Below are 13,942 nucleotides of genomic sequence, written 5' to 3'. Positions count from 1 at the left end.
CCGGCTGAGCTTTGCGCGACAAAGGTTGCACACCACTGTTCGTCGGTCGTCAGGCGTCTCTGTGAAAAACTGCCAGACCTTAGAGCACCTCGGCCTCTGCAGGGTGGCATGGCGCGAGGGGGCGCTTTGGGAAACAGTTGGTGGATTATTCGGTCTGGCCCTGCCTCTACCCCTGGCCACCGCACTGCCTCTTGCAACCTGCCCTGCTGATGCCCTTGACTCCCCCTCTGAAGACCTGTCCTCCTGAGTAAGCGTTGCACACCAGGTGGGGTCAGTCACCTCATCGTCCTGCTGCTCTTCCTCCGAATCCTCTGTGCGCTGCTCCCTCGGACTTACTGCCCTTACTACTACCTCACTGCAAGACAACTGTGTCTGATCGTCATCGTCCTCCTCACCCACAGAAAGTTGTTGAGACAGTTGGCGGAAGTCCCCAGCCTCTTCCCCCGGACCACGGGAACTTTCGAATGGTTGGGCATCAGTGACGATAAACTCCTCTGGTGGGAGAGTAACCGCTGCTGCCCAATCTAAGCAGGGGCCCGAGAACAGTTCCTGGGAGTGTTCCTGCTCCTGAGCAGGTGTCATTGTAGTGGAGTGAGGAGGCTGGGAGGAAGGAGGAGCAGCAGACAGAGGATTCGGATTTGCAGCAGTGGACGGCGCAGAACTGCGTGTTGACGATAGGTTGCTCGAAGCACTTTCTGCCATCCAGGACAGGAGCTGCTCACACTGCTCATTTTCTAATAACCGTCTCCCGCGTGGACCCATTAATTGGGCGATGAATGTGGGGACGCCAGAAACGTGCCTCTCTCCTAATCGCGCAGCAGTCGGCTGCGACACACCTGGATCAGGAGCTCGGCCTGTGCCCACACCCTGACTTGGCCCTCCGCGTCCTCGGCCGCGTCCACGTCCTCTAGGCCTACCCCTACCCCTCAGCATGCTGTATTACCAGTGATTTGGTTTCACAGGCAGGAAATAAATTGGCGCAAGACTGCAGGCCAAATATAATTTTTTCCCTTTTTTGAAAACGAAAGGCCGCACTGCCTCTAGTGAATGAATAATCTAAGTTTAATAACTGTGCTCTGGCCCTGCTAATGTGGCACAGAACGTGAGGGTAGCAGAGTTATTAACTCTGGCAGAGCAGGTATTTTTTTTCCCAATTAAGGAAAGCAAATGGCGAAGCCAGCAGTAAACCGTAGCTGGGTGCGTCTGATTTTTAAACGTTGCACACGCAGCCGACACGTGTCCACCGCCCTTAGGACGGACAGAGGCAGGACAAATAGAATTATTTTCAGTTTTTTTCCACCAAAAGGCAGCACTGCGTATATTCAATGAACATGAGAAGTTTAATAACTGTGCTGTGGCCCTGCTAATGTGGCACAGAACTTGAGGGTAGCAGAGTTATTAACTCTGGCAGAGCAGGTATTTTTTTTCCCAATTAAGGAAAGCAAATGGCGAAGCCAGCAGTAAACCGTAGCTGGGTGCGTCTGATTTTTAAACGTTGCACACGCAGCCGACACGTGTTCACCGCCCTTAGGACGGACAGAGGCAGGACAAATAGAATTATTTTCAGTTTTTTTCCACCAAAAGGCAGCACTGCGTATATTCAATGAACATGAGAAGTTTAATAACTGTGCTGTGGCCCTGCTAATGTGGCACAGAACTTGAGGGTAGCAGAGTTATTATAACTCTAGCAGAGCAGGTATTTTTTTTCCAAATTAAGGAAAGCAAATGGCGAAGCCAGGAGTAAAACGTAGCTGGGTGCGTCTGATTTTTAAACGTTGCACACGCAGCCGACACGTGTCCACAGCCCTTAGGACGGACAGAGGCAGGTCAAATAGAATTTTTTTCACTTGTTTTACAAGCAAAAGGCCGCACTGCATATATTCAATGAATAATAACTGTGTTGTGGCCCTGCCTACACAATTCTTTCCCTGCAGTATCAATGGAGGGTGGAATGCTCTGCAGAGGCGATTTTGAGAAGAAAAAAAATATGCAGCACAGCTAACAGCAGCCTGGACAGTACTGCACACGGTTAAATATGGCCCTAGAAAGGACCGTTGAGGTTCTTGAAGGCTACACTCACTCCTAACACTCTCCCTGCCTATGCAACACTTCTGTCCCTAATGCCGGGTGCAACGCTCTGCAGAGCCGATTTTGAGAAGAAAAAAAAATTGCCACTGCTAACAGCAGCCAACACACAGCTATCAGTGGCCCTAATAAGGACCTTTGGGGGTCTTGAAGCCTACACTAACTACAAATTCTTTCCCTACAGCAGCTCCGGTACAAACAGCACTGTCCCTCATCTAACTCACAAGGCATCAGAGGCGAGCCGCGGGAGGGGCCGACTTTTATATTCGGCGGACACCTGATCTCACCAGCCACTCACAGCAGGGGGGTGGTATAGGGCTGGAACAACACAGGAGGAAGTTGTAATGCCTTCCCTGTCTTTCAATTGGCCAGAAAAGCGCGCTAACGTCTCAGGGAAGGAAGTGAAAGTAACCCGAACACCGCATGGTGTTCGTTACGAATAACGAACATCCCGAACACCCTAATATCCGCACGGATATCAAGTTCGGACGAACACGTTCGCTCATCTCTCGTCTTAACCTCAAGAACTGTCTCTAGTTGGTGGCATCTCAATAGGCTTAGAAACTAAAATTGAAATCAGTAAAGGGATAGAACCTGAAAAGACCATCAGATAAAATAGAACCAGCACAACCCACAATCAGGACTAGGCACAATAGCCAGAAGTACTTACAATGAGACTAATCAGTAGTAGTACTATGAGATGGCTGAGAATTAAGACCATGATCTGGAATGGCGCAGAAGATAAGAAGTGCAGTTATTCTTTGAACTTGTGAATCCTAAATAACAGGAGCTACTACTTGCCAACACAACTTGATACAGCTAGGAATGTGGTGGGTAACAGATTTATTGCACTGAGTTTTAGTCATTGCTTCATCCAAGACCTTTTTAATATACTATTTCTGGCATAAAAATAGTTCTGTGACCACAACATGAGGAACATCAGCACATTTTACCATAAAGATGATTGTCTACGACTTCACGGAATGAAAACATGAAACCTCCAATGTGTTTTTGGAATATTTTCTCCTTTTTACAACAAAACAAAACCTGATCCTTGTACTGTGCATGCTGTCCTTGTTCTCTGCTATTTCATACGCAGCATACGGATGGGCCGCATACTTCATTTTAATCAGAAATATGAGAGACCTTCTTTTAAATAATACATCTGTGATCAGCGAAGTCAATTCTTTTTTATAAAAGGATTAGTTTTATTATACGCATTGATAATATTCCATGATCAAAAGCGACAGGACTGATTCCACCAAAACACCATAAGTTTCAATCTCTATTATTTTAAGTAATGGATAAACCCTGAAGGGGATTTGGGTGCACTTTGGAAAACATAGTTTGGTGGATCATAAGTGAATACTTAATTTTGCCAACAAATAGTGTCATATTGAGGTTTCTTTAGCCCATCAGATGAGATGACAAGGGTCATTAGTAGAGATGAGCGAGTATACTCGCTAAAGGCAATTGCTTGAGCGAGCATTGCCTTTAGCGAGTACCTGCCCGCTCGAGACTGAAGGTTCGGGTGCCGGCGCGGGGGAGGGGTGAGTAGCGGCTGTCAGCAGGAGGGAGCGGGGGGGGGGGGGGGGGAGAGAGATCTCCCCTCCGTTCCTCCCCGCTCTCCCCCGCAGCTCCCTGCCCGCCGCCGGCACCCGAACCTTCAGTCTCGAGCAGGCAGGTACTCGCTAAAGGCAATGCTCGCTCGAGCGATTGCCTTTAGCGAGTATACTCGCTCATCTCTAGTCATTAGTACTTTGTTGAGCACTTTTTGCTTTTATGACCTCCTGTAAATGTGATGCATAGCCAGACATCAGCTTCTAACAGCGTTCCTGAGGAACCTTATCTCATTTGTCATGGGCAATGATCACCAGTTCACTAATATTCTTGGGTTTGTGTGCTGCAACCACCTTCTTCACATCACACAAAAGATTTTCTATTTGTTTTAAGTCATGAGACTGTGATGGCCACTACAGAGTCTTCCAGCACTTACTCTGAAACCAAGCCTTGGTGCATTGTGAAATATGCTTGGGATCATTGCCCTGTTGGAAGGTCATAAGACGCCCAAGCTTTAGCTTCCTCATAGAATGCATGATGTTCTCTCTTGGATTTCTTGATATGAGATTTAATCCATCATTCCCTCCACTCACTGCAGGTTTCTAGTGTCAGAGGAAGCAAATCAGCCTCAGATCATCACTGAGTCGCCGCCATGCTTCATTGTAGGCAAGGAGTTTTTTTCAGCATATGGTTCATTCTTCTTCCTCCAGACATAGGCCTGAAAAGTTCCAGTTTTGTTTCATTGCTCCACAGGACAGAATCCCCAAACTTCTATGGCTTATTTACATAGTATTGAACATATTGGAGCCGACTTTCCTTGCGCTTTTCATCAGTGTACATCCTGTAGTTCAGGCCTTCAGCATTTAGTATGTGCCTTACTTTGCAAATGAAAACCTAAGAGACTGCTGCAAACAAATCTTGATGCTGGTCTTTTGCAGTCACTTAATGGTTTTTGACCACCTGCCATCTCTGGAATCTGGTGGCAGACAGTGACAGCTTCCACTTTCTGCCACGTCCAGATAGTGTAGTCAGCGCTCCTTTAACATTGAAATTTCAAACTATGCTTCCTACTGTATCTCTATGAACATTCAATGCCTTTGCTATCTTTTTCATTCTTTTCCTTGTTTGTGCAGGGCAGTGATCTCTTTTCTGAACTTTGTGGACCACTCTCTTGAATTGGCAATATTTCTAACATGCAGCAAGTAAATATTACAATCAACAAAGCCCAGGACAGTCCAGATATTTGATGTGTTTTATCTTAAGCACACTTGATGTAACTAACAAAGCCCTTGATTAGTTGCATCAGGTGTGCTTGAGGATTTAATAATTCTGAGACTACAGCAGTCATTAAAAGTGGCATTGTGTATTGAATTTGGAGAAAACGCTTGTTATATCAGTTGTGTTGAGCTATTTAAATTGTTTTTAGTTCTGTGTTCTTTTTGCAAACAGCTGAAAGTTTGTAAATTTGGCAAATAAACATAATTTGCAATGAAGGTTGAATAATCTTGATTGCAAGTGTATACTATTCTGTCTTACGTATGCATTGTTTGCCATTGCATGTTATAAATTCTTTCCCTTGTAGGTGCTGTCTCACAGTTTATTGGGAAAAAATATAGCAGCTACCATAGAGTCGAGTTGTAAAAATATATTGTTGTATTACTGCAACTTGCTTCTATGATGCCTTTTATCTATTTTTACAATAAAGCTTATTGAAGCTATTCTCCTGAAGCTGGACAATCCATCTTCTCAGTTCTGCATATGAACGCTCAGCTTAGTGCGCCAGATTGGAATTAGCCCGATCTAAAATCATAGAATGGTAGAGTTGGAAGGAACCTCCAGGGTCATCGGGTCCGACTCTCTGCTCAGTGCAGGATTCACGAAATCATCCCAGACAGATGGCTGTCCACTCAAAGAAATTTGCCACCTCCTGTGGCAACTTGTCAGAAAGTTTTTTCTAATATCTAATCTGTGTCTCCTCCCTTTCAGTTTCATCCCATTGCTTCTAGTCTTTACTTGTGCAAATGAGAATAGGGCTGATCCCTCTGCACTGTGATAACCCTTCAGATATTTATAGACATATATTTATAGGACATGATTTGCAGATCCATCTCCATCCTGGTAACTCTTCTCTGAACTTGCTTCAGTTTGTCAATGTCTTTTTTATAAATTGGGGTGCCTAGAAGTGGACACAGTATTCCAGAGGTGGTCTGACTAAGAAAGAGGAGAGGGGGATAATTACCTCACATGATCTAGACTGTATGTTTCTCTTAATTCATGCAATAATAACTTTTTACTGCTGCATTACACTGTTGACTCATGTTCAGTCTCATGTTCATATTAGTATACCCAAGTCTTCTTCACATGTGCTGCTGCTTAGCTCAATTCCTCCCATTCTGTGTTTTTTTTATTTTTCATTTTTCCCCCTAGATATAGGAATTTGTATTCTGTTAGTCACCACCCACTGTTCAAATTTGTCTAGATCTTTTTGAATCCTCTCTCTCTCTTTTCTAGTTTTAGCTATCCATCCTCTGTATCATCAGCAGATCCGGTCAGTTCCCCCTCAATTTATTCATCTAGATAATTTATAAAAAATGTTAAACAACACTGGGCCAAGGACAGACACTTGTGGTACATTTTTCAACTTGGATGTGCATTCATTTATGACCACTCTTTGAGTACAATCACTCACCCAGTTGTGAATATGCGTAACAGTTGCCTTGTCAATCCCATATTTGGTCATTTTTTCAATAAGTATGGTATGAGATACTTGGTCAAATGCTTTACTAAAGTCAAGATATACTATATCCACCGCATTTCCGTGATCAACCCAGTCAGTGATTTTGTCATGACTTGTTAGTTACAAAGCCATGCTGGCTCTGGTTAACTACTCCATTCTTATCCAAATAATTGCATACATTGAGTTTAATAATTTGTTCAAAGATCTTTCCCGGTATAGAAGTCAGGCTTGCAGGCATTTAGTTTCCTGGATCCACTTTCTTCCCTCTTTTGAAGATGGGGAAAACATTTGCCCTTTTAAAATCTTCTGCGACTTCTCCTGTTCTCCATGAATTTCCAACCATTACAGTGAGTGGTTCAGCAATTACCTCTGCTGCTTCCTTTAGTATCCAAGGATGTAATTAATTTCAACCTGGAGACTTGAAGTTATTTTAATTAGCTAAGTGTTCCCTCACCATCTCTCTGCTTATAGATAGTCTGTATGTAAGTTCTGTGTTCATCCATCCTGGTCTCTTTAAATGTTTCCATTCTTCCTTCTTTTATGGATTGTTAATGATTGTGCTTTGAGAATCTTATTTTGCAATTTCCCCCAATCCTTCTTGGATAGTTCTGTCTTTAAAAGCATCCATCCGATCCTCCCCTGTATACTATACGTTTTCAGGACCGTAACAATCCCGACCCCCATTTACTTTATATCAAAACTCCAAGCTCTTATCAACCAATTCATTTGGGGAGGACCACATGCCAGAATTAAATTCTCCACCCTGGCAAGACCGTACGAAATAGGAGGTATGCAAGCCCCTGATATCAAGCGATACTTTGCAGCAGCCACACTAGACCAAATCAAACACTGGTGAATCCCCGCATCCCCCAAGAAATGGGTGAACATAGAAGCAGCAACCCTGGGAACCCCCCTGATCTCCCTTCTTGGAGTTAAACCCCCCCCCCTCCCACCCCATACTTTGGCTAGCATTTAAGTGTCGGTCCAGATATGGAACCAGCTGGTCTCCTCGACATTGGACAGGGTACCGGCCACACTCCTCCCACTGAGATTTTTAACATCCATTCTCCCAGACTTTGAATATAGGATGTGGGAGAAACTTGGAGTCAGGAAGATTGGAGACCTCTATAGAGAAGGGGCCATTATGGACTTCCCTAAAATAGGTAAGATATTAAAACTTCCCAATAAACTAAGCTTCTCCGACTTAAGATTAAGATATGCACTACAATCTCTGGATGTCCATAAACCCATATTCCCCAAAGCGACCCTTGCTTTCTTCTCGCTCTCAACAGAGGTCTCTGGAGGCATATCTACCTTCTATAAAACCTCATTCTCCCAGATTGCCCAAACTAAATCTACCCACATGATACTCTGGGAGCTTGATTTTAAACACACTTTAAGTCTGGAGGAGTGGGGCCGGGCGCTTTCATGGACCAAAAAGATCTTGCATGGCATTTCGCATTGGGAGTCCTCCCAAAAGATATTCCTTCGCTGGTATCTTACTCCAGCAAGGATATCTAAAATGAACTCCCTGGTCTCGGAGACTTGCTGGAGAGAGTGTGGCGCAAAAGGCACCTATTTTCATATGTGGTGGCTATGCCCAGTCATACGGTCCTTTTGGAACCTAGTATTTAACCTCATATACTCCGTTACAAACCAGCACGTACCCCCCGACTCCACCCTGGCCCTCTGCTTCTTGAAGACAGACAAATTATCTCCCTTCTACTCAGCCATCACCTCACACATTATTCTTGCATCTCGTCTGGTAATCGCCAGGCACTGGAAATCAAAAGAGGCTCCCTCTATCTTAGAGGTTAGAAACTCAGTGGAACTTACTTTCCACCTAGTGGAAGCTTTTTAACGTAGATTTATCTCCCGTTCTCCCCAAAGGTCCTTCTGGGCAACCTGGCTGGACTATACAAACAAGAACCCCTTATAGACAGGACGAGAACTTGAGAGGTAAATATTAACGCTGTGGTCCTAAATGGCCGACACAAAATTGATTACTAAAAGTTAGCAACACCCCTCTCCCTTATCAAGTCCAGGTAACCCTACACCTCCATTCCCCCATCCTCACCAATCCTTTCCCCCCTGCCCGGGCCCCATACCCCCTAACTTCCAAACCCAGACCTATAACGTAAAGACCCTTCAACACAACCCAAGAACAACTATTTTCCTGGCAGGGAAAAACGTACCTCCATTGTTTTCTTTTCTGCATATGTTTTTTATAATCTCTTTTTTCTTCTATATTTGATTATGTTTTTATATGTATGTTTGATCCTTTTACAACTCTGCTCAGCTATGATTGAGGCTCTCCTATCAAGGAGTTCCGATAACTATGTAACCTGTTAAATTCTGTGTGAAAAATTCTAATAAAAATTCAATTATAAAAAAAAAAAAAAAAAGCATCCATCCGTTGGATCCTGCCTGCCCTCTTTCTGAGTCCACTAAATTCTGCCTTTCTGAAATCCAACCTTGAGGTTTGAGTCATCTCAGGTCTTCCTTCGTTAGCCAAAATTCAAGGATAGCATGAACCCTGTCTCCTAAAGTCCCAGCCATCCTTACTTCATCAACCATTTCCTCCCTGTTGGTAAGAATTAGGTCCAAGATAGCAGATCCCCTTGTTTTATCTTGTACTTTTTGGAAGATAAAGTTGTCAGCAAGAGCGGATAAGAATTTGTTAGACCCATTACTTTTACCTGAAAGAAATTCCCAACAAATGTCTGGATAGTTCAAATCTCTCATGATCACTATGTTGTACTTTTTTGAAAACCTGACCATTTGATGTAAAAAAGAGTTCATCCATATCTTCTGCTTGTCCAGGTGGCCTATAGTAAATGCCCACAATGGTGTCCTTTCTGTTGTTCTCTCCTTGTATTCTTACCCAGATTCTAAGGAACTACCATGCTCTGAAGCTTGAATCTCTGTGGAGATCTCCGCTTTCTTATCATACAACGCAGCACATCCTCCTCTTTTATTAAGTCTGGTTTTTATAAATAAGTTGTATCCTTCACTCCTTATATTCCAATCATGTGTATCATTCCACCAAGTTTCCGTGATGCCTATGACGTCATATTTCTCTTCCTGTGTTAGGAGCTCTAATTCTCCTCGTTTGTTTCCCATGCTCTGAACATTTGTGTAGAATCATTTTAGTTTGTGATCGTTGTCTCTTGCTCCTCTACTTTCCTTCTGAATTTTTTGTCTTTGTTCTTTTTTTCTACTTCTAACTTCTAACTTCTAGGTTCTCAAGTGTATTCATTAGCTGTATATGTTTTTTTGGCTTTTCACTTCTCTTTCCATATTGTTCTAGTTTAAAGTTCTCCTCATGAGTGTATTAAGGCACCCACCAAATATATGGTTTCTTTTCTTTTCTCTGCACCCTTTTTACAGTTCACTGCTGGCCACACCAAAGCTGCTCATCCTAAGATTCTCTTGGGCAGTATACCGCTGCCCTGTTGTTTTGACTAACACCAGGTACAACCTTGCTTGGGATTATTGTACCTGAGGTAGCCCTTTAAGTTCAGTTTATATGAGTTGCCCTGGGAGCCTGTTGAACATGTTTATACTGTAACCATTATACTAATTAACCCTTTCCAATCCACTGTCTGACCTCTGAAGATATTATGATTTAAGGCTGTACAGCTCCGATGTTGGAAGACGTCCGTCGGGGTTCTCTTACTGTATATGGTCAGCCTCTCTGCTGTCGGAGCCTATCCAATGTGTCACCTCATGCAGTACTGAATTTAGCCAGCATATAGCGCCATTGTATAACGGCAGAAAAAGAGTAAGCCCCCTAGGAAAACCAGAATACAAATTGGATTGGAAAGGGTTAACAGATTGTGAGTGATATGCTACATGCCCTCATTAGGAGACCATTCAGTTGCCATTATCTGTCTTTAAGGCCTCCTGCAGACGGCCGGATCAAATCCCACTGCGAGAATTCTCGCAGCGGGATGCGAGCCATGCCCCTGCAATGACCACTGCGGCACACTTGCTCCCAGTGTCTCCACTCTCTGCTATGTGCCGGCTGCTACCCAGTCGGCGCATGTGCAGAGTGGAGCCGGCGCATCACTAGTGATGTTTTTGTGCAGGCCTCTGCGAGGCTCGCACAGAAATAGGATATGCCGCGATTTGTTTACTGCACGTGTTTTCACGCGCTCTAATCGTGCCTGTCTGCATAGGATTGCATTATCTAATGCAATCTTATGGCAGCTGGCACGGGTGGAAATTCTGCAGGAAATCCCGCCGCAGAATTTCTGGCCCTGTGCAGGAGGCCTAACTACCAAGTTTTGTATCTAATTGTGATTGTAACCACCAAGCCTTGTATGAAAGTACTGTGACCATTAAAGGGGTTTGTCCAAAACTTTAAAAAAAGCGTTTGCTGAAATGCTACCTTTGTACATAGGCTGTGATATTGCTTCTCACCCCTATTTAAGTAAAGTTAACTGAACTCAATACCAAACACAACCCATAGACAAAAATGTCGCTGTTTCTGTAAACACAGCAAACCCTTCATCTCTAATACTGGAAAAATCCCTGTAAGCTTTGTTACTCCTGTTGCAATAATTATATTCAACGTTACAGTTGCGTGCCTGCGTCTTTACTGTTAGAGGAGTGAGCAGTGGCCCGCTCCCATCTTACAGAAGCGGCTTATAGCCACTATGACAAGCAGCCATGAGCGCCGTGCTCACTCACATGTCCCTATGGTCTGAGATCCGGCAGGGAGTAGAGAGAGGGAACTAATAGGCACTAGAGTGTTGGGAAAGTAATGTGCATGCTATGGAGTGGTCTCTGCACCTTTCATGACATTACTGGTGGTGCAGCTAGCACATCACCACTGTGATGAGATGGCCTGGAGTAGGTAAAGTGTGTTAGGATGAAGCCCCACCTCTGAGAGGGTGGAGAATGCCCTAGGCACCTCAGACACACTATAAAAGATTTTAAGAGCTGCGTCACAAGTCAGTGTGATACAGCAGAGGAAGTGTGAATAGAACACAGAGCTGCAGAGAAGTGTCCTAGCAGCAGCCCTGAGAGACTCTTGATATGGGAAAGGCGGCATTGCCATGCTGGGGGCAGCCGATGGGGCCAAGCAACCGGATACAATACTCTAATGACTTGAGGGCCAAAGCAGATGATAGCGCCATTTAAAAGAGCCCTGATGACCTGGGCCCAAACAGATGATGGGGCCTTAGACCTGGATCTGGAGAAGAATATACCAGCATCCGTGTGAGTGTACTTACTCCACCAGGACTGCAAGATGCCTAGCCGGGGTGGGATATACTGACTCATTGGGACACATAAGCGAGCATAGTTAAATAAGGCATCATAGATTCAGCAGGGCCTTGCATAGTTAATTAGGATAATGTAATGTTATATGTATGTGTGATGTTCATGACATTTGTAATGGTGCAGCAAGGCACCTGATGTAGGGTATTTAAAGCCATATGTGATGATGCTGTGTGAAAGGATGCAGCTCCTACGGAATGTGAGGGGTCAGTCCAGAGATATTGAACAAGTGTTGGGTATAGTGGAGAAAGGCTCATATCATCGTGTCCCTTGCCACTGCGAAGGAAGGCAGTTTGAGAGGCAATGCATGCATCAGTTTATAATGGCGGAATATGTGGACAACATTTGTGGATGTTTAAGTATGCAAACCCTACTATGGAGTGACTGAATGTAAATAATGTTTTTTGTTCAGTAAAGTTATTTTCTATTTTAAAAAAAGGCTGCCATCATGTATCATCCTCCTGCTTAAACTGTACCATCCTTGATTGGAGCCCTGTAGTAAGGTTCAAGGGCCACACGCAATACTGACCCTCTTACAGTAGGTGGACAAAAATGTGGAAACACTGTACAAAATGCATGGGATTTTAACCATTGGGACTGACTGCCCTTTTAACCCCTGCTTGGCTGAGAGCTTTCCCACCAAATTAGTGTTTACTTCACCTCTTGCCCTGCTCTGGGTAGTTTTTGGAGCCAACTGATAACAGCAGCTGAGTGGCTCAATCCCCTGACCAATGGAACCTTGTTGCTTGGACAGATGCCCAGCAGCATCTGTGTCACATTACCTCCACTTAAGTTACATGGGATTATAAATCATATTTCAATAAGACATGTAGAGACCGATTTTAAAGCATGCATTTCGTATGGTGTTTCTATATTTTTGTCCACCCTTGTACATACAGTATTTTTTACTAGGTCTGTGATGGCGAACCTATGACACACGTGTCAGCACTGACGCGCGTAGCCATAGTCACTGACACGCGGCCGCTCACCCCGTTAGTGAATACTGTCAGGGACAGCCGGGATCCTCCTTCCCCCTGCCCTGACATCTCTTACCTGTTGGTTCTACGAGAGCGTCCGGGGGAGGAGGCATCCAGCAGAACACTGACATCACAGTGTGCGCCAGAGATCATCGCTGCTGGAGGGCGCAGAGTTCAGAGGAGGAGCAGAGCTTCCAGGACGTGGAGAGGGTAAGTGCATGGGTCTCGGGGGGCACTGTGGGGGGCACTATCACTGCTGGGGGGCACTATCATTGCTGGGGGCTGCTGTGGGGTCACTGTGACTGCTAAGGGCTGCTATGAGGGGCACTATCACCGCTGGGGTTCACTGCTGGGGGGTGATGTCACTGCTGGAGGGCACTGTCACTGCTAAGGGCCACTGGGAGGGGCACTATCACCGCTGGGGGTAACTGCTGGGGGCCGCTGTCACTTCTGGGGGCTGCTGTGGGGGGCGCTGTCACTTTTGTGGGCCACTGTGGGGGTTGCTGTCACTGCTGGGGGCCACTTCGGGGGGGGGGTGCTGTCACTGCTAAGGGCCGATGTGAGGGGCACTATCACCGCTGGGGGTCACTGCTGGGAGCCGCTGTCGCTGCTTGGGGGGTGCTGTCGCTGCTGGGGGCTGCTGTGGGGGGCACTGTCGCTGCTGGGGGCCGCTGTTGCTGCTGGGGGGGTGCTGTGGTGGGCGCTGTCACTGCTGGGGGGCGCTGTTGCTGCTGGGGGGGTGCTGTGGGGGGGTGCTGTCACTGCTGGGGCCGCTGTGGGGGCACTGTCACTGCTCAGGCCGCTGTGGGGGGCACTGTCACTGCTGGGGGCCGCTGTGGGGGGCGCTGTCACTGCTGGGGGGCGCTGTTGCTGCTGGGGGGGTGCTGTGGGGGGCGTTGTCACTGCTGGGGCCGCTGTGGGGGCACTGTCACTGCTCAGGCCGCTGTGGGGGGCACTGTCACTGCTGGGGGCCACTGTGGGGGGCACTGTCACTGCTGGGGGCCGCTGTGGGGGGCACTGTCACTGCTGGGGGCCGCTGTGGGGGGCACTGTCACTGCTGGGGGCCGCTGTGGGGGGCACTTTCACTGCTGGGGGCCGCTCACCTTTACTAAGATAAGTGTGGGGGGAGGCAGTGAGAGGCGAGGGCCTGTGCTATGGGTGTTTTGGGTTTATTAAATACAGTTATATATTACAATCATACATTTTTGTTATTTATACTATAAATATTGCGAATTTATGGTTTTTTTCTCGAAGTGACACACCACCCGAATTATGCTCGTTTTTTTGGCAAATTTTG

Source organism: Eleutherodactylus coqui, chromosome 1 (genome assembly GCF_035609145.1).
Source record: "Eleutherodactylus coqui strain aEleCoq1 chromosome 1, aEleCoq1.hap1, whole genome shotgun sequence".
Taxonomy (NCBI): Eukaryota; Metazoa; Chordata; class Amphibia; order Anura; family Eleutherodactylidae; genus Eleutherodactylus; species Eleutherodactylus coqui.
This window is presented reverse-complemented; position numbering follows the sequence as displayed.